The following is a 22578-nucleotide window of genomic DNA, read 5'->3' as shown; positions in this document are numbered from 1 at the left end:
GGGAGTTCTGGATAATGCAAACCTGGATGCTTGGTGATAGTGTAGGACTGGGACCCTACGTGTGCAGGAACATCCATGTGGGAGATTATTGTAGCTATGGCTGGCAGCCATCCATTTTGATGGCTTGCAACTTGTTGCTGAGGACTTGAAATGTTAAGAATTTCTAATTCCGTATGAAATGTAATGAAATTTCTTCACAATATAGAGTGGATCACTGTTAGTAGACATGCTGGTGCTACTGGAACACCAGTCTTCTAAGAATATGTGAGACTAGTTTTATGGCCTGTGCCTGTATCCCAGAGACGTAGAAACAAGGAAAGCACCAAGACGTGTTTTTTCTGCAAATATTTCATGAAAATGTGGTTCTGTTTCACAACTTTCTACATATGTTAGCAGACTGACAGAGAATCAGGTGGGAATGCTGCTGAGTCTTGTGGCAACAAAAAAGAGAAGCAACAACTAAGGGAGTTTTTTACTCAATAATGAAGGAGGTGAGCTAAAATAGAAGCTCAGGACTTTGGGATTAAATGTGTTACAGTTTCTCAGTTATTTATAATCCGTGACTTTGAAAACTGAGAGATCGTCTTACATTTATATTAAAGAGTTTGTTACATTGTATTTAAAAAGCCATGCTGAGCAATTGTGACGGAAAGTAACTGGAATAAAATCACTCATAAAAGAGTATTTCTAAAAATAAATCTGTAATGGGCATAGAAAGAAATTCTGCCTATTTAGTGAGGGGGAAAGGGCGGAGTGGGGGAACAGACTCCTAAAATGAGAGTTAATAAATGAAGTTATACAATGAACTGATTTTTATGGCTCAGTCATAAACCTTTGAAGGCAAGGGTTTATAAAGAAAGTACTGATATTCTCTTAAACACTGTAAAACATTCTGTAATGGTGCCAGATTTCTGAGATTTCTTTATAAATATATATATATTTAATAGCTAAACCTTTTTGAAAAGACACAGTACAGATTATAGTAAAAACTACAGATGCAGAAAGGTAGCTTTTTCTTTGCTCCAATATAATAGGTGTCAGTACTAAAAATTATTGACTTTATAGCAACACACTGTAAGTAATCATAGTAAAATCCTTGACCTTCTTCTGTTGAGTTAAAACCTTCAAATTGAATTACACTTTTAAAAATACCCTTTTTAAAATGAAAGCTACTTACTCAGTTACTTTAAATAATTCTGCTGATTATTGATTTTTTCCTCGTTGTGTTCACTTTCTTGCCTTCACTCACAAGAAATTACTTTTTGCTTCAGAATTGAAATATCCATAAAAACCACATTTCTTAGAGATGAGTTAGTGTGCTTTTAGATAACCATAATCATTCCATCCATTCCCCAAACGTGTAATATTACTTATAGCTGTAAATACATAATTTTGAGCCAGATGTTACATACACAGAAATACTAATTTATTGTTATGAAACTGATCTGATATTCATTCCTTTGAAAAAAAATTCTTTCTGATAGATGAGGATTTTAAGATATAAAATCACATTCAACAGCTGGGATTTTTTTTTGTTTGGGTTTGTTTTTTTGTTTTTCTTTTCAATGTTGCACATTTTTATCTACTGCTATTTTATTATTGTTAAATTATAATCTAAAAAACTCATGGTGTGTTATGGATAACAGTGGATAAATATGTTATCACCTGCAAAGCTGAACCTCTCTAAAGATAATTGCTGGCAACTGTTGCGGAAGCTCCAATCTGACCAGTAACTTCTGATTCATGATAGCCTACAGCCTTTCCTACAGGTAATGTGGGAAGCTGTGTAGAAATAAAGAATCATTATCATCCCCTCATCAACCCTTGCCATCCTTCTACAGTAATGACTGATTATACCCAGTCTAAGATGAGCATATAATACCTTTTTTAAAAGCAAGATGGCTCCATTAAAGAAGGAACTGGAAGCCAGCATTCACTGAAGTAGGTATACAATGAAAATGCTGAAGGTAAAAGCACTGCACATTTTTAAAATTACCTATTTGCATTTCTCTCTAAAAGCTAATGTCATAAAATGGTGGAGGTGAAGCACGTTTTTTCCTGCTTGCCTGTGTCTGTTTAACTAATGTGATGACTGAGTTTTACAGGACTGAAACTTCTGCTCCAACTATTGGAGGCTGTGCTATTTCAAGGACCTGGTATCAGCCTTTACAGACAAAGCTGTTAAAGGTTTCATGTCCTATGACTTCAGGGGCATTTGTGCGCTAGATTGAATATAAGGAATCATTTAAGCATAAACCTTTTATCCTGAATATACAGAATGCATTTTTTTTTTTTTTTTGAGCTATATGATCATGTGGTACAGCATCTAGGAGATAGAAAAAGAATGTTTAACAAAAATTAAGGTTTGTCTTCTACTGATAGGAAGCATTGCTGGATTAAGCACTGTTGGTCAAAACAGCAGATTTAGAGTAGTGGAAAACAATGTTTACCAAGAGAACATGTATTCTAACAACTCTTGCTGTCCTTGAACCAACAACCTCTTTGAAATTGTCTTCGGTGGAGCTACAGAAGAGGAAACAACGGAGAGTGAGTAAATTCTTTAATATGATGTCAAGTTTGAAAAGTTTTTTTATGGTCTTGAACTGTCTCTAAATGCCTGTTTGCATAAATGAAGTTTGAATATATCTGTATAGACGTGTTTTCCCTTATTTTTGTCTGTGAACGAGCTGTGAATGTTTATTCCCACAAGAATTTTCACATACGTAGAAAATTTTACTTTGTTTTTCTCTCTTGAAATTTCTAACTGCTGCTTCCATGAATCTTATGAAAAGACATCTAGCATGGTTGCAAAGACCCACAGGGTGGTTTCTTATTTTTCTGAGTTTATTTCATCAAAGCATTTTTGCATTGGATTTTTTTAGCCCAGCTTTAAGATTAAAAAGGTTTAGTTTTATTATTAAATGTCTAGTCTAGATTCACATTTCTATTTCCAAATCAGATATTTGGGCATGAGTTTAAAATTGAAATATCACTGCAACATTCTCTCCTTATTTAAGCCACAAGATATTTTGGGCTGAAGTTATTACTTGAGAGAAAGTAAAGACATTTGGTAGTTAATAAGGGGAGGTACACAAATACTTTTTGATTTAGCTCCTGCAATGCCAGCTTATTCTGTAGGATATATTGAAGTTTTCCACAGATATAGAAAATTGTCTAGGAAGAGAAATAGACAAGGCCAAAATCTTCTGTTTTTAAAGACTAATCTAAGACAAGTGGCACTCAAAAAAAGGAACCATAAGTTGAAGGTGAAAACAAATCAAAATAGCTTTTAACAAAAACAGTACGGTTCAAGACGAATTTTGTAATGTATCAGTCATAACGTGTTTGGCTTTTGTTATCTGTGTGCTAATTTTATATCCCTCTAAAAGAAGACTAGTCCATTATCTCATAATACAGTGTAGAGAAGATTAACATGACACAAGGGTGGCTGTGGAAATTGTACCCCTTGAAGTGGTTTTTCTAAGGCACATCACATCAGGTTGGCCAATCTGTCTTCAGAGGCTCTGTTAAGAAGCAAACCAGGTTATGTTGAGAAGCAGGCCATGCTTTGTGTTATAGTTTTAGTAAGTGCTAAAATATACTTACTAATTAGAACAGTTTAGCTCCTTATCGTGTCTGAAATCCTTTTTAAGCTAGCAAGACGATGAACAATAAGGGAATTATTTGGCTGTTTTCTACAAAACTGAAATTTACTTCACTATTGCAGCTCCAGATAATTTTTTGTCACCACTAATCTCTTTCCTTATGCAGAGCACTCTCTCATGAGTACTTTTTTCCTGGTTGTATCAAGCAAGCAGGAACCAAGCAAAAGCCACCAGCTTAAATCTGTAGCATGTCAAAATGAGAAACAAGATTAAGTGTTGGATGCAGATATAAGGGAGAATAAAGTCACATATTTTAAAGATTCAAGCATATCATAACCTCTATGCAAAAATAGACATAAATTGTGTTTTAGAACAGTAGCTAGCCATACCAAAGTATCTATTCAAAGTGTTTTGAGTGCCTGGCATCACTGAGGTCTGGTTTTGACAGAGTATGAGATTTGAGGGCTGCTTTTCTTCATGATTTTTGTGAGGATAAGACCTACGTTTTTCTTAGAAACAGGCTTTCTGGTAAGTTTTTATTCTCTTTTTATTCTACTGTCCAAATGTTTTCCCTCTTGATGGAAGTTTTGATTGCATTTGTGCTCGCTCTATCTACTGTTCTCTCATGATAAATGGAGTTAGTGGCTGTTTTACACTGCTGTAATTCAAACAATTATATTCTGTAAACTGTGGGTGTTAGTAGAAAACCAAGAGTAAAGAAGTGGCTCAGAATGGGCAATTAAAGCATAACAAACTGTGAACTTGATACCACTTTTAGCTGGTGAAGCAGAATTTCCTTTCAAGATTTTTATACAGAAACAAAATTAACATAACACATTTAGCTTATGATTAAATGGTTTTTAGAAAGTTTATGAAAGATGAAGACACTTAATTCACCTTGTTACTGAAAATTGGCAGATTTCCTATATTGAAAAATATCTCTTGGATCATTATATTGAAACCATGCTGCCTATATTAACCAAACTGTCAAATTAACAGAGGCTCCTTGCTCCATTATTGTTTCTTCTTTATTATAACAATAGACTTTAAAGTGTTGCAAGTAAGCCAGTGTTAAGGTCTAATTTCCTTTTAGTGGTATAATGAAGTAAGAAAAACATTTTGGTTTAGGTTAGAAGTTTTTCTCTGAACTAAAATCATGTTAATTTCTTTTTGTAGCTTCAATGTTTATAAAAAACTATCTATTAACTGTATGATTTCATAAAAAAACCCCTAAACCGAAACCTCAAACCCCACAAAGATAGCCAAATTCAGCCCTTGCTGATCCCAGAAAAGCTTGTCCTCAGTGCTCAGAAGACACAACAAAATCATTTATTTGGCTTGATCATGAACATTAGCCTGGATTTGTCCTGTGAGCGAAACTTAAACAAGTATACATGAGGGCAATTCCTTCACACCCTGCACCCAGCTTGTTTCCCCTAACCACGCTACCCCTTGCGATGTTTGCTGCACAATAATGCTCACCACCAGGTATTATGTAGTATCCAGATGAAATCTACATTTGGTAAAAAAAAAAAGCTGAACACATGGGAAGAGGCTTTCCTCCTTCAGTCTTAAAACTACTGGACAAAATCCTGCTCTCAGCTGTACTGTGTGAGCAACATTCATATGATGAAGTGAATATCTGAGCATAGTTACTTGATCACTTGATAATGTCTTTGAATGAGACATAATGGGAAAAAGAAGCTAATTGGAATAAACAAGTCTTGACAGGGCAGAAGATCAATTAATAATTCTTTTGAATTCTTTTAAATCTTCACAAATAAATGCATACAAACAAGCACATTTGGAGCTTTTATATTGCTAATGGCTTGTTTTATTTAGCTGTTTTCAACACCAAGCTCTAAAGCAGTAATTCAATTCATAAGCCAAATTCAGTCATTAGCTGAGTGCAGGAACCACTTCCAAATTTAGGGCCAGTACAAGGGGTTTTCTGTGTTTCTGTAAGTGTCAGACTATGAATTCACCCTGTGTTACAATACAGCTGTATTACAATATCCTGAAGACTGATTTTTGACAGAAAAGTATTTTATATATGTATTTATGTATGTAACACCATGGCACTTCATTAGACACGTAGCCAATACATAATTAAGGTGTCTGGTTGATTGAGAAGAGCATCAAACTTCTGGAAAAGCCAGCTGTGTCCATTCAACCATACTTTAGCCTCCTCAATCCATTGAAGATGTGGTTTGATGATTTATCCATTAGTTGTAAGCAACCTTGCAGTGTAATTGTCTCCTCTTCCCCAGTGATAAAATTTGAAATACCTTGCTTTTGTCTATGAGAGCAGAATCTGATGTTGTAACTTTCAGAAATGTTTCCTGGAAATTTTTTTATTTTTGATTCTAACTAAAAGATAAGAGGCTAGAAGAGTTTCCAAACTCCTTCGAAAACATGTTGGATATTACATTCATGACAAGTTATTAAATATAAAAGCAATACAATGTGATCCAATTGTGACTCAGAAGCAACTAGAAAGTCGGAAGAAGCCAGAGGTAACTACTGGAATTGTCAGAAAAGAGGATCAAGATGTATTTTCTGTATTAATGCAATCACCTAGGAGGCAGGGGAGAAAGAAAGCACAGATGGTTGCCGGTGCTAAGTGTGTTCCTGAGGAATAGGATATTTGCTCCCAAGTTTGCTTGTGAACTATAGGTCAGAAACAGTGAAAAGATACAAAGCATGCATATGCAACCAACAGCAGTTACCCTACTGAATGTCATGTTGAAAATAATATTTTTTTATTAATGAATTGTAGGAAATTTGCAAGTAGTGTACTTAGGTTTAATACTATTTTGTTATTACAGGCTATATAAATCAAATTTATACAGCCCCTTCAGTAGGTTTCTAAACAAATCACTGCTGAGGAGAGTCTGCAAGGGTTTTATTTATATGTATGCATATATGGAGAGAGAAAGAAAGAGTACATGCTTGTCACTGGGAATGGTTCTTTTAAGTGATGTTAAACACAGACTTTGCAAGTAACTTATATTTGCTGGACAGTTTTGCCTCTGCAGACTGTGGAATGGTTTCTAAGCTCAGGTCTCATCATGTCCCACTCTGCTTCTCAAATTGTGTCTCCTTCTGTTTCCTGAGTTTGTGAAAGCTCTGTGGTTTTCTGCTCACTACACACTACAAAAAGCTTTGTGAAAAATCAAGCAAAAGCTAATATTAGTGTTATGTCCTCTCTTTGGTTTTGGATTAGCCTCCCCAGGAGTGGCTGGCCTTGGGGTCTTGAGTTACACTGACAAATAATGGATGATGCTTTTTATTCAAGATGTATCCATTTGGGGGCAGAAGCTGTAGATGATGTCCCTTATCTAATCACTGTCTTGTTTTGCAACAAGGGAGCACTAAAACTTGGTAAAATTGTAAAATGTGCTCTGTGAATATATACACTCTAGATTTCCATATAAGCTCCCTTTTTAAAGAATTTATCACAAAGATGTAGAGTGATATTGCTTTGAGTGTTGATGTAATTTCTGAAGTGATGGACAATAGAGCTAAATGGAAAATGCAGACCTTTATTGTTAAGGAGTCTGCGTTTTAGTTAGGCTCTTTTTTTTTTTTTTTTAATTGCAAATCTGAATAAAAGGTCAGCTCACACATTGTCTTCCATAGGGTTTCCAGATATTTTAACAACTGATGTGGAACTTTTTAGCTTGCTGGAAATACCTGCAGTGAATGACAATGGCTTGCGCCCTAAGCTGTGAGGCTACCTGGGCTGCCTGAGAGCACCAGGAACCAATTAACCCAGGAGCTGGGCACCTAAAACAAGCTGACACCTAGGGCTTGCTTTGGAATTTCTTAGACATTGACAATTGAGTTGTTTGGAATTTACTGCTAAAAGGGCACTCAGTCACCAGCTCTGAAACCCAGTTAATTAATACTTGTCGGAAGAGCTTTACCCTGGATGCCTAATGTCTAGTTATAATAACCTTTAAAATAACACCTGCAGCTGAGATATCTACGTAATAATAGCACCCTGTGTCCTGCACACAGGCTTTTAGAAATAGGCACAGCAGGCTTCTCATACTCTTTTCTTTTTGTCCAAGATTGTCATACTTCTTACCCTGCTTTTACTCAAAACTTTTCATCTAGCCATAGTGCAGACACAGCTATGGCTGAGATCACTTACACTTTTCATGTTGCCTGCGGCCTCTTGCAGACATAGTCAATACCTGCTCCAAGGACTTCCTTGTGCTTGTAATTGCATTGTCATCCGTAAAAAGTTTTTTTCTGGCTGAAGTGAATTTCTCACTGCTCACAAAATTTTCACCTGTGATAGCAGTTTATTGCTCTAGTCTCATAAAACTGATTCACAAGGCATGCCTATAATCAGATCTGTAATGTCTGATTTGCTTATAGCTTTTAATACAGACCATTTGTAAGGCATAAACATGAGGTTTGGTTTTAAGAGCAGATTGTCCAGACACTTCCTCTCTACCTTTTATCAGACACTGGCATCCCATTACAGAGCCAGGTAGCAGGGAAGCAGAGGAGCAGCAGCAAGTCAAGTCCCTCAGCAGCTCACGCACAAAAAAGCTGCCGCAAAACTGGCATTTTCCAGGTTTTCAATATCTGCAGCTATTCAGGCATTAATACCTCTCACAAGGCAACTTCCTTTGTCCTGGGATTCAGAGTTTGTCTCTGTGCAGGCTGCTACTGCCCACACAGCTAACATGCCAAATGGTGTGCCTGAGAACTCCGAGACAGTGCAGGTCAGTGCCTCCTGCTGCCACTCCTGTTTGGCAGGGTGGGAAGCACTGGAAGACATGTCTCCCTGAACACATCAGAAAACAAGTTGTTGGGAACGTGGGAAGCAAAGGAGCTCCACTTTTAGGGAGTGGTTTCTAGCATGGGTAGGTTGGTGACTAGCAAGAAGTCAGTCAGCACTGCCTCAAAAATTAGACATCAGCTGGTTCCAGCTTTGTTGAATCAGCACTTCCAAAGGAAGGTGTTAGAAGATTTTCCACCCAACATAATGAGCAGAACAGTGAAATCAGCACAGATTGTAGGAGGAGATTTTGAAAATGTCATCGACTAAGTATTCATTTTCCATGGTAATATATTAAGGATTGATGGTATATTTCAGAGCTGAATGATGCCCAAATGCTCAGTTGTCTTTGGAAAGTTACTTTTTTTCTCTGAATCACCCAACCTGAATGCCTGGTACTGATGCTGAATACCTAAAATTGCCCTTTGGAAAATAGTTCCCACATGTGGTTTGTACAAGTTTTACTACAATTTAAAGGTCAATCCCTTTTTTTTCCCCCTCCTTTTTTTCCTGAAACAATTTAAAATTACTGAATTGTAATATTTTAGGAAAATAATTATATTTTGTTCTAGTTTATATGCATGCAGTAAAATCACCACTTTAAAATACAATTTGACTTTTCTAGAGGCATAAATCTGACACTGTCCTTCAGAATCCAGCAAAATGTGGCTTTGTCAGTTGTGTTTTACCTTACAGTACCATAATATATAGCTAAAACTAAAAAAAAAAAATTACTACTGCTAAAAAATCAGAGAACAAAGGGTGACAAGTAGAATGTAGTGTCTGTTTTAAGTGTTGATTTCCTGAGTCCCATCAGCATTTTACCTATTCTTAAGGTCTTTACATGAAGAAGTTTTCAGTTATGACAAAAAAATTCAATGCAGTCCTTTATAAAACTTTTTCTATATGTCTATTATTCTATGAGTGGAAACCTTGTTTTTTTCAGAGTGTGAAAGTCGTCACATAATTTTAAATCTAGATATAAATACCATCCCAAACCCTTATCCTGCTTACAACTTTGATTTTACTGTTATAGTAGATTTAGAGATACTTGCCACAAAGCTGAGGTAGCAGCTCATGCTTTGGGAAGAGGGTGTTTTTGTGATTTAAGGAATGAAAAAGATTAAAGGAAGGGTTCAAATGTGCCTCTGTGTGGGGGCTAAAGCAATTCATGCTACATTATCAGTCATCTTCCATGATGTGCATTATTAGAAATATGGTAGAGAAAGTAATTTGTCTTGGAGTAAATTCCTAATATTTTAATTTACTGTCCATAGAATATAGGTAGCTCAGAGACAAACTGTTATGGTACAAATATGCTGATATTTCTTTCTATGTTAAAGAAACATAAATCTTAGTTTTCAGGGAAATCATGTTTTTACCAGAAATTTGTCCCTCTGGGCCAAGTACTGTCACAAATATGAAGAGTAGTCCCACTGCATCAAAGCATGAATTCTCAGCTATTTCACGGGGCTGAGAAAAAATGCTCTTGAACTGGATCAGAACTATGGTGTCTAATATCATTTGTTTGCAATCATTCCATCTCTACCTTTCAGAATTAAAACCGTGCTCTCAATCTCAGTCATTTATTTAAGCTTTGTTGAGAGAACACTCAATAGAAATGAAAAGTAGGCAAAAACTTTAATGAGCTCTTTCTGTTGTTTTATGAGCTGAGTCAGTCAGCTATACAGCATATGTAGGGCACAATTTTTACAGTGCACACAGCACTAAACTGTTCAACTGTACAACACTTCAGCACCTCTAGACAGCACAGAACTTGGCAAGAGGCCAAAGCAGCTGAAGGGGTTTATGCAGGTGCTAACCTCTTAAAATGAAAATTGTTCACTAATGCCTTCTTTTGTGAGATATCTGCCTTTCCGACCTGGAATTTGCAAGAGCCTTGATATGCTCTGCGTACATGTCCAGAACTGCTCTAGAAGAATTATCCAAAACCTGACCAGAGAAGGACTGCAGTTGCTTGAAAAACCCCATCTAGTAAGTGTTTTCCAAACAGAATGGATACACCGTCAACTGTCACACAATCTGTGAGTGATGCAGTGTTGCTGGTATGGTTCCACATACTGGGTGTGACTGGTGAAGCTGCAGGGTACTGGAGAGCTGTGCTGCAGCATCTCCTCAGTCAGGTAGAATTCAACATCCAGTCAGCATGGAGCAGTCATGGCATTACCCCTGCTGAAAAAAGAGAAGAAAACAATGCCTGCAGACCTTCACTCTACAGAATAGGCTCCAGCCTGCATTCAAAGGGGAGGCAGGCTCCATACTTTAAGGCAGGGTAGGACGTTAGATATATACATGAGTTTATTGGTTTGCTCCAGACTGCTTTCTCCTCACAACTAATGCATTAGGATTACTCTCAGCAGGTGGCTAATGTCTTTCCATGCTACCTATAGGAAGCCCAGAAGGTCTTTGAGTTCTCTGGGTTAGGATCAGCTAGCACACTTTTAGTTTCATATGTGTGATTTATCCTTCAGAATATAGTTTTGCCTAAGGTAAGAGGGTGTTTTTTTGAAGATGGAATCTGAAGAGGTTGGTGAAATAAATGCAAAGCAGCCACTTGAATTACATATGATACTGCATATGTCTTTCAAAGGCTTGTAGAGAACACCAGTGCTGAGGTTATCAGTCTGCTGTTTCCACCCACTGAGAGCATCTTTAAATTCTGGTGACAGAAAGTGAAGCAGGTACTGCAATGTCTCTAAGACTAGTGTTTCTGACAAAAAAAAAAAAAAAGAAAGAAAATAAAAACTATCCAAGAAATAAGAGAATTTTATAAGATAGCTAATGTCTCATGTTTTGCATGCAGTACAACCGGACAGGTGTTTTGTGAAAAACCCCCAGGGAATGTCTGCAGTGATGTAAACAGGAAGGAGTTTTCATTTCATGAATCACTAGATTGTCAGTGATGCATTATACCTTGTCACAGATGTTACGGAGCAAAAATGAGGTATTGCCCTGAATTTTACACTGCTGTGACTAGAAAATTAGAACCTGGGGATTTAGCTGTAATCATCAATGGCAATTTTGTTAACTGCAATTATTACTATGAGAATTTTTAAGATACTTTGTTTATGGATTTTGTAACTGGATATAGCAATTAACCCTTTAACATCTTCTCAATAATAACTACTCTCTTCTCTTAAATGTTAAATATGATAGTACTGAATATCAAGCAACTGCTTTATTTTCAAAGTAATTACAGTAACATATTACTATAAAGAAAGATTTGTGAGTTAGTCTCTGAATAGATAAAATAGCCCTTCAATATACACTGTGTGTAGTAGTAGGTATACTAGAGAGTTGGGCATTTCTTTATTATTGACACTATGAGGCAGAGAGCAGTTTTGTACCTCTCATCATGCTCAATGAAATATGCCACTAGAAACTGGTGGAGAAAGTTGAGATAGTCAAGGTAATGACATATCCTTACTCTTCCTAGCTCAGAGGAGCAGAAGACTAGAGAAATGCTCATATAAGGCACAGAAAATAGCATTCTTCAACAGTCTTGAATACTGATGTAGAAAGAGTATTGCACTGTAGATTTTTTCTCCATCTTTGCTGTCATTCATTTCACTGAGAGAGATCTCAGTGGCAGAATTACTTGTGCAAGCTTTGAGGAAACTGTACTAGGCTTAAAAAAACCATAACAAAATGTACGTGGCCTTTTAAAATTCATTTTGGGTTGGAATTCTTTTATTCCCTCCCAAAAGTCTCTCACTGAAGCCAGTGTGTCAACCTGGTGTTCAAGGTATACTACCTTGAACTCCAAGGATAAATCTGTTATAATATTTTTGTATAGAGTGTTTTTACCACTAGCTAAATATAACTTATCAACTTCTTTAAAATGAGGTATTATGCCTGAATACATAACAGTGAATATGTAACCAAACTTGGAGTTTATTCACTTTGGTGTAGTAGAATTTTGCCTTTAACTGTTTCCAGCTGTTACCACTTTGTGGGAGTCATTCAGTATGGGCAGAAAATACAGCAATCACCTTTGCAGAAAATATTTTTGACCTTGTGAATTTCCAAAATTCCATTCCATTTATTTGAAAGCTAAGATTTAGCATAGTGAACATTGGGCAATCTGTAGCACTTAGTCTTCTAGCTCAGCAAAACACCAAATTAATTCAAATTTGAAAAGGACTCTCCATCTGTAGCAAAAGCAAGTTCTCAATTATATATTGAATTAAATAAGAGATAGGAATATTTTTGAAAGCTTTAAATTTATGGTTTCATTAGACTGAAAAATTAAACCTAAAAATGTGTAAAAATCCACATTAATCATTTAGTTTTAGCACATAAATGCAAATGGCTTGGAACTGAGATCCATTTCAGACTGTAAGTAGTAATTACCTAGTGACACCTCATGAGCTTCATTAGAACCCTGCTTTTAATGAAAGTGGGGAACACTAGGGATCTGCACAAATAAGAGGATTATGGTATTTAATCAGCACAAAGTGGTAACGATAAAACTTTATTAGATAGCATTTCCAAATATGAAATCCAGAAAGACAATCTTAAATGTAAGTAGGTTAAATGATCATTTAAAAGTATTTTATTTAGTGAGTCCTCTTTTCTTCTGTTCATGAATGGGTTGATTTGTATGAATTAGCTTGGTGCTTGACACAACCATATTCAACAATTAGTAGACAGAAAACTCTTTCTTCCAAAGTGTTATTCTTACACAATGCCAGCCTACAACTGGTTTTATTTATTCATTAGTATTTTAGTATTTGCTGTCTATCATTTGTGGTATTTAATGACTGCATCTATCACAAAATTATTTCTGGTCCATGATTGGCCTATGTATCATTCACAAGAGGTAAGTTCATATGCAACCATATATACATGAGAATTCATATTATGGTGGATGTAATAAATACTGAAGACTCTTCTTGACAGGTATTTTACGTTGGTTTGAATTAATATTTAAAAGATATAAGACAATCGCCTTCCTTAAGCACGTCGGAGAATTTTGTTGGGCATACTCACTGGGTGCAGATATGAAGTCAATGGAATTATAAAATTGAAAATTATAATGAAAAGAGAAAGACCTACTTCTCTCTCTGCAAAGCAAAATTTTGGATGAGAGGAGTCTCTCTACTGCTATTCAAACTTTCATGTGTAATAACAGTAAGTAAAATGATTATTTTCTGTACTTCTTTTCTGTCTCATACTAGTGAACTCGGGTACTGTATTTTTGCTGATGTTTTATTTGCAATCACCCCTAAATGTATTACAGATATTATGACAGTGTGCTTGTGAAGGTGATTTTTCTGATGGCAATTTTGTAAGCTTGGCTAGTATCCAACACAGTATTTGAGATATCATGATCTACTGTGAAGTTTTGTTCAGGTAGAAAAAATGTACATTTACTATTCTTAAAAAACATCAAGACCTTAACTTTTTTTTTTTTTTCATTCTTTGTTGTATGCTCTCATCATGTTCTTGAACACTATTTTTTGTTTATAACAAAAAATTCTATGGAGTGTCTTATTCCATTGCTTTGACAGGTGGCTATATCTCATCTTAAAATGGCCTCATCACTGCATCATCATCTTACAATATCCTTATTGACCATGAGTTTATAACTAGGCCAAGTGCTACCTTTGTAGAGTCCTCTTTCATCTGTTCTTGTGCAGATCCAAATGTTCTGGTTTTTTATCTAGTCATGCAAAGCTTATGCTTGTACAAATTGGAAGGTTCACTAAGAAAAGTGCTTAAATGGTTTGGGTAACTATGTCTAACTTCACAAATGGTCTACACAAGATGCACTTCAGAAAATGTACGTAATTATTGCACACCAGCAATTACATTTTTAATTAGCTCAATGTCCAATTGCATGTCTTGAACCTGCTGATCTCTACATGAATTTGATAACTGAGGACTGTTTCAGAAGAAAATTATTTTAAAATTACATCTTTCAAGCACAGAAGTTTTATAATTGAAAACGCCTATGCAATAATGAAAGTCAATGATGATTCTTGAAGAATGATTTTTTTGGTTGGGCAGATGGAATTTTTTATGATTTCATATATTTTCTCATTAAAACCCAGAATTTTAAGTAATTGCTATTGCATCAATACGTAATTTAGATGTTCTCAGCAATAATATGTTTATGACTCTATTTTAAGTTCTGCATTGATTGCTCTTCTACACCATGAGTTTCACTGGTTTCAGTATTCTGCAATTCCCCTTTTTTCTCTTACACAGTATAACAATTTTTTCACTATATAGATCTTAATCAATGCGTTCAACTTAAAATGTTGTACTTTACCAGTAGTCATTAAACCACGTAGTTATAGCCTTAACAAAGCATTAGCACTGGTGTTTTTCTCATTAAATTTTTGTAAAGGCATTCTGGAACATGTGGATTTTTTGCATCACTGTTGCAGCTTCATTGCAAAAAAAAAGTATTTTCTATAGTTTTTATATAAAACTTGCACTGTAGGGTCTTGTTAACCTGTTTTTCCTGGAAAGGTTATAATCCCTTAAAGTCCTATCATGTGTAATTCACAAATTTTTCAGAATAGTATTTCTGTAGCATCCAAATTCTTCATACCTAGACTGAAGAAAAGTAATATTAAGGTCAAACAGGCTTAAGTCTGCGTTGTCTCATCTGCAAATGATCTCAGAGAACAAGATATTTTAAAATAATCCAATTGCAAATAGAGATCATACGATAGTTTGTTTTGAAAGCGACCTTTAAAGGTTATCTAGAACAACCCCACTGCAATGAGCAGGGGCATCTTCAAATAGATCAGGTTGCTCAGCGCCCCATCCAGCCTGACTTTGAATATTTCCAGGGACGAAGCATCTACCACCTCCCTTGGCAACCTATTGCAGTGTTTCACCATCCTCAGTGTAAAATTTTTTTTGTTACTTGTTGTCTGAATCTCCCCTCCTTCAGTTTAAAACCATTACGTCTTGTTCTATCATAACAGACCCTGCTAAAAAGTTTGTATCCATCTTTTATATGAACCCCCTTTAGATGCTGAAAGGCTGAAATAAGGTCTGCCTGGAAGTTTCTCTTCTCTCTCAGTCTTTCCTCATTGGAGAGGTGCACCATCCCTCTAATCATCTGGTTGGCCCTCCTCTGAACTCGCTCCAACAGGTCCTTCTTGTGCTGGGGACCCCAGAGGTGGATACAGTACTCCCAGTGGGGTCTCATGAGAGTAGTGTAGAGAGGCAGAATCACCTCCCTTGGCCTGCTGGACACGCTGCTATAGATGCAGATTAGGGCATGGTTGGCTTTCTGACTGCAAGATCCTTCTGGAACAGCAAGAGTGCATGCACATAATTTTTCAAACATTTCAATCATTCATAAAATCTTCTGGTTTAGTCTGTGTATGAAAAAAAAAAATCATGTTGAATCTCAAACTACTTTTGATTTCCTTGAAACCTTTTCTGATTTAATAAAACGTTTACAACAAGTAGCCCTTACACTGAGAGGAAGTAGAAAAATCTCATTTTGGCACAAAATGATTCCCATGTCCTTATCTTTTTTGACATTACTGGGGTCTGTAGGTGAATCCAAGCTCATTTATTGCTGCAAGAGTTTGTGACTGTCCCTAAAATCTGAACCTGTCCATCATAAGACTTTTTGCTATCTAAGAAGCAGTGCCTCCAGGCTTTCAGAACAAATACAGCTGTTTCATTTTCTGGCCATCTGTCTAGACTGAAAAATAAAAGTAATAAACAACCCACAGCATCTGTCATTCAGTACCAGAGCTGTTAATGACTGAGGGTCAAAGTCAAACCCAAAACTTAAAGTCTTTCTTTCTGGTTATAAATGACTGTTTAGTTGGAGCTAAACCATTTATTGTTGACACTTATTCATAAAGTAATTTATTAATAATAAGGTTTTGGAAATGACTGGTGTCTTCACATTTGAAGTGTGAATATTCAGAAAATATATATGAAACTCTCAAGACTGACCCTGGAACTGTTTGAAAACAAAAAACCTAAATTCATTTAATAATTAATCCCCAATAAATAAAAAAATAAAAAGAAAGATAAATATGTGCATTATCTAGTGGCACAGTTATGTATTATCCAATGAACATATCTGACGCTTCACAATCTCTAGTTGCATCTGACAGCTATTTTCAAACTCATAATCTTTCTGAGTTTGCAGTTCAGATGTGTTGTTCCAGGTGGAGTTCAGTTGGTTAAAAAAGTTGATTCATAGCTTCTCCTATGATGTCATCACCTCCAAGAGTTATCAGCATTTATATCTGACAACCTAGGAGCCCACTCACTCACACTGCTAATTTGGTTTTGTAAAGTTATCTGGGTTAGAAAACACCCCTACTATTATCTTATGCTAATATGGAGTGCTGACACCTAGGCTAAGCCAATAGACCTGAGGGGATGTCAATGGGAAGGAAAGGAGAGATTGAGGAGGAGTGGAGAACAGTACTGCTTTAATCCGGCTCAGATGCAGTCAAAAAAAGCACATCAAGCCATTGTCTTATATGATCCCAAGGATATTGTTATACTCTGCTATTCTCTTATTTAAGCACAGGAATGCCAGCTGATTAAAGACAGTTTATAGATAATTTTATCCTTGAATTGAAATTGAAATATGTTCTCTTGTGCCCCAGAAGTAATATAAATCTGTTGAAGCTCTGGTCGAGGAAATATTATTCTATAGATGACGTAGCAGAGGGTAGCATTCTATGGGTTTTTTAATAAATCTCCAAAGTTAAGAAATATTGGACCAAATTTATACTCATTCTTAAATATTAATCTGACCTTTTTAGCTCATTTAACCCTATTAATGTAACTGATGTTGCATTGGTATTCCTCAGATTGTAGTGATATAAACACACTCAGGGTGTAAATCAGAGGAGATTTAAACCTATTACCCTTTTAAGCTATCAACTTTTGGCTTAAAAGAATTTTACTCACTTTGGAAAGATTTAATTCTATATTTCCAAACAGTTAAAATGCCTTCCAGTCTAACACAGTTTTATTGGAATTATCACAGAAATTAATTCTGTTAATTTTTTTTTTTTTAATTCCATTACCTGTGGCAATTTAATTGTAACAGATTTTAAGCAGTACCTTAAGGTGAAAATTCTTGTGATTAATTGTTCCTAGAACAACCCTTGGCATAATAAATATGTAAACAGTGAATATTTCTTTAGTATGACTGCTTTTATTAACATTACAAAAATAATAGGATAAATTAAAGATCAGTTTAAACATACATTAATTGAAAACAAGCAAGTTGTAATGCTTTAATTTGGAAAAGGCAGTGCAATTAAAACCAGGCAGCTGTTGTGGAAACCTTAAGGTTTAATAGGAAAAGCTATAAATCATGATTTATAGTGAGAGAATGCAGTTACTTGAAATGGATGAAGCCTGAATTAACCTGTTCCAAAAGTGCACTTTATAAGTTCTTTATCTAGCTTTATATGATCTCGAAAATGACACTTAAAGGTAGCAAGGATACAGTTTGTACTTCCCATGCGAAAACAGAAACAAAGTTAAAACTCAAGAGAGTGTAAAGCACGTTGTATGTTCCAGTCATCCATTTGTCCTCACAATATCTCTATAAAGTCCCTTTTCACTGCAGTTATTTTTTTTTTTCACTAGTATTGGACATTTCACTATACTTCTGTGGTCTTTGAACTTCATGGGATCATATATCCAGGAGCAACTTTGTAACACAGACTAGTATGAAAGGGAACAGCATTATTTCAGAGTTCATCTTCAGAGTGAGAAGGTACGTGAAGGTATAAAGAAATGTTTGTGTGGGAGAAATATATCAATACAGATTTACATTGTTAGCCACTCCTCTAGATGAGAGGGCTGAGTAGCAAATAGCTCTTAGGTAACATGACTGCAACTATGAATATGTTAATGATCCACATGAACAAATTATATATAGGGACAAATCATAGGGAGAGATCATCTATATCGGACCTTGCCCCACAGCAAATGAATATTAAATTATCAGTGGATGGGACAAACTTGGGCAATAACCTCTTAGCCTTGTCATGAAACTGTAGAAGCAGAACTTCTAACAGATTTTGTAACTCCTGATGCTTTCAATGTCCTGTTGGATGGTAGTGTATCTTCATTTCTCTAGAAGGCCCAAGGTATGAACTCTTCAACTCCTCCTTTCTCTTCCACTTTGCTGGAGTAGAAAAGATATTCCGCAGTGTCACAGAGATTGTTTTCTTTTATGTATGCCAGAAACATTGACAACCAGCAAAGGAGACTGAGATTGGCACCTGTACCTTCTTCAGCTGCTGATGACTTCACAAAAGGTAAGCTGTTATTCAAAAAGTGAACTTACACAAGTAGGAAAATATCCATTCTAGTAGAAATTATTGTTTAAGTCAAAACCAGACTGCATTTGTTTTCAGTGTCAGCTGTCTGTGTCAAAATCTGACTGAACAAGACTATTGTGGGATTTATTTTGATGCTGACAGACATGCAGTATTACCATTGGTGCTACAGACAGGAGCACAAGGCAGATGGGTGCTGTCATTGTCAGAGCCATTAGTATTCCAGGAACTGAGAAAGCACAGAAAATAACCCAAAATATGTAAACACATAAAAATGATTAAAATTCAGGAAATTATTTAAACAAACAAGCAAACAAGCAACAGAAATAAACACAGAGCTCAAATATTGAGCAGCATGCTCAATTTCCTAATCTGTTTTCATAGCCTATTAGGCCTGTAAATCCACAGTAGGCGACACACAGACACACATTTTAAAATTTAGTTACACTTGGTTAGAACTGTAGTATTCTAGAAAATGGATAAACCTACTGCATAAAGAAATGTTTCAGTTTTTATCCTCATTATTTGAGCTGTAAAATGATAGGCATGGAAAGATGTGTAACTTCTAAAAAATTTTAGGAAATTGAAGCGTTCTGATTATGGTTAGGAAAAGGAGATTGTTGGTTGCTCAGCTGAAGATTTGAGTCTTCATTGAGAAATGATTATCAGATCCATTGATGTGAGTGAAAGACTGTGTTTAGGTAAGACAAATGGCTCATTTTATTTCACTTTTGTATAAAACCAACATTCAGATCATACCTTGTGTGAGTCTGGGCTATGCATTCTGAGTTTCTTGCAGCATGCTGTGGTGGCTAACAGTCAAACACCTACCTGGCTGTTTGCTCACTTCCCCACCTCAGCAGGAGAGGGGAGAAAAGAGGAAGAATGGAAGAGAGAAAGCTCATGGATCAGGATAAAGGCAGGGAGATTTCTTACTATTACTGTCACAAGCAAAACAGCCTCAACTTGGAAAAATCAGTGTAATCTATTGCTAATTAAAATATATATTTATTAATTTAGGTAGTGGGAAACAAAAAGATAAATGTCAAAGCAATAACCTCCCCTGTCCCTCCCATCCCATGCTCGACATCATTCTTTTATTTTTAACTCTTCTAACCCTGCTCCAAGTGGTGCAGGAATTTACAATCAGTACATGGCAGTTTCTTTGCTCCTCTGTATTGCTCATTCCTCCTCTGCTCCAGCATGGACCCTTCACATGCTGCCAGGGATATCTGTTCTTCCCTGAAGCTTGTTCTCCTCTGACTCTTTCCCACCCTCTCTGTCTGGCATTTTATGAATTTTTTAAAATGTGTTTTCATGGAGGTGTCATCAGCTTGGCTGATGTGCTCACTTGTGTGCTGTTGTGGGCCCATTGGAGCTGATTGCGTCTGGCACTGGGCAGCCCCTGACCTCCTCCCACAGAAGTGTCCCTATGGCTTCCCCAGCTACCACCTTGCCAAGAGCTGGAAAATTTTGTAAAATTTTAAGCACGTGGGAAATCTAGTTCTTTTCCAAATTTTTTGGTTTTTTTTTTTCTCTTACACATCACGAGACAACTTGCTCTGAACTGAGTGAAAGTTGAAGCTGCAAAACCATGACTTCATTGGTTAAAAATTAAATTACATGGTCCAGAATATAGCTATGTGCCTAAGTCTTTGCTTTCAGAAAACATAATTCCTTTTATTCTTTAGCACTGCTAATTGAAATTGCCATCTTCCCTCTCACCACCAAAGTTATTCTGAAATCTAGCACTGATTAAGAAGAAAGAGTCTATCACCTCTGGAAAACTTAACCTTAAAGCTTCCAATTTTCAATAACTGAGCTGCAATTAACCAATTACTTTTATTGTTTAGTGCTCAGACTTTAACAGCTTCTAAAAGCCCTGTTATAAACATCAGTTGTTTATGATCCCACAGTTGTAAGACAATGCTATTTGCAGATTGGCAGGTATTTAATCTCTGGTGACTGAGGGATAGATCATTCTTGAAAGGTCTTTCGTAGTATTTTGTATTTCCTGCCATTAGCAGTGAAGCTGTAGTTCTAGTCACATTCATTTTAGCACAGAAATCTTTTCTTCTGATTCACCTGTGTAGCAGCTATTAGAAAAAAAAAAGAAATCTTGGATTTTAGTCAGTGCACTAAGTATTTTGTCTAAGGATTAGTAATCACTCAGCTCTGGCATGTTGCAGGAGACACAAAAAGAGTAAAAGACTTGGTGTTTGACCTTTTGAAACAGGAACTTCCAAATCTTAATATTACAAGATTTGCTTACCTACAGTTTCAAAGTAAATAGCTCCAAAATGTTCTGCTATAATACTGAACTATTAAAAAAAAAAAAAATCAGCAAAGACATATTCAACTGGTGACAAATGAAAAAATACTTCACACAGGGGGCACAAAGGAAAGCAAGGTGCAGAAAAGAAGCAATCAGAGGGGAAAGCTAATGAAGGAATGAAAGAAGAAGAGTACTCTATATGCTGGATATGATAAAGGCTGGACAAAGCAAATTAAACACCTTCACTCGAGTAGCCTACTCTCTAATGGCATACAAAGCTGTCAACAAAAGAGAAAATGTCACCAAATGTCAGCAGCAGAATAACCACAAAATAAATCAGAACATTTTCCTTGAGATAAAAGCTGCATAAACTCCATGAAACTTTCCCAATCAAGCTCTAAAAGAAGGAGAAAAAGCCTTAGGGAAGAAATGTCAATGCTAATGGGCAGTCAAACAGAAAACAACCCCATTGGGACAGAATGAAAAATAAATTCCTAATAAGTAACATCCAACTACAGACTGACCTGAATGAATGACCTTGTACAGGAGCCTCCAAATTTAGAGGAAACAAATTTCTGAATAAGAATATAAGGCAGTAAAATGTGATATGAAAAAATTAGGTGTTCTGTGGTAGAGGGTCAGTGGAAGTTATGTGCTTAGTACTTTTCTAAGTCTTTTTCTGCTGTAAAGATGAAATTTGCATCTTTCCTGCAGTTTGATGATTTAGTTCTTTGGCAATGAAGACTAAGTTCAATTCCTTAGTACACCAAGCATCTTGGGCTCAGGTACCTGGAGAGCATGAAATTTGTTTTCTTTTTCTCCTGCCTAATGAACATTTTTACCCTCATATGTTTTCAGACACCCTTCTGTGTTCAGGGATGAAGTGTCCTCGTTACCATCTCCTGACATTTTTGTTACTTGTATAAAATCAAGACCTTTTTAGTACAAACTATGAAACATCCATAATGTATCAGCTAATGGATAGTTTTGCATTTTATATATATTATATGTATATATATATATACTGTATACAACAGAGGGAAGGAAGAAAGATGTAGGTAAAGGGGAGTTTTGGTAGAAGAGATGTACTACCTTAAAACAAATGCAAGATTTTGTTTCTATGAAAAAGGAAAGAAACCAGCTCAAATAGATGATAGTATGTCTAATACTACTGAAGCAGGAAGGGTTAATTGGGACTGTGGGCCCATAAGGGCCCCTACCCCCTGTACACCCCCCTGTACACTTTTAATCTGCCTTAAACCATATTTTGTAAGCTGCATTTCGCACAAGAAGATTCCGTCCTGTGCTGAAGAGCATCGGACCTTGAAGGAACTTGAAGGAATACTGTATAAATTCTCTGTTTTTACTGAATCACTTTGGAGCTTTTACCTGGCCTGAACGGGTAAACCTCCCCGACGTCGCAATGAATAAATACCTGCTGTTCATAGACTAAAACTCTGTCTCTGAGCAGTTTTTTGTTCACCTGCCCCCTTTTCTGGGCATCACTACTGCCACAGAAACAATGGCAAGATCACAACCCTCTAGGATTTGTGTCTACTATGAGTTTAGTTTGCAGAA

At 36.1% G+C, this 22578-nt stretch overlaps 1 long non-coding RNA gene across 1 annotated transcript; it reads right to left on the bottom strand.

The window, feature by feature from the left end:
* Positions 1 to 2450: 2450 nt before the first annotated feature.
* Positions 2451 to 21639, bottom strand: LOC114061645. Its single transcript, XR_003572170.1, has 3 exons — positions 21525 to 21639; positions 3607 to 3846; positions 2451 to 2523 (listed from the first exon to the last, which is right to left on the bottom strand). It is a non-coding gene; the product is annotated as an uncharacterized LOC114061645 (long non-coding RNA).
* Between the last annotated feature and the right edge of the window lie 939 nt (positions 21640 to 22578).

This window comes from Empidonax traillii, unplaced genomic scaffold (genome assembly GCF_003031625.1).
Source record: "Empidonax traillii isolate 1590-97213 ecotype Southwest subspecies unplaced genomic scaffold, ASM303162v1 scaffold346:size580472, whole genome shotgun sequence".
NCBI lineage: Eukaryota > Metazoa > Chordata > Aves > Passeriformes > Tyrannidae > Empidonax > Empidonax traillii.
This window is presented reverse-complemented; position numbering and strand designations above follow the sequence as displayed.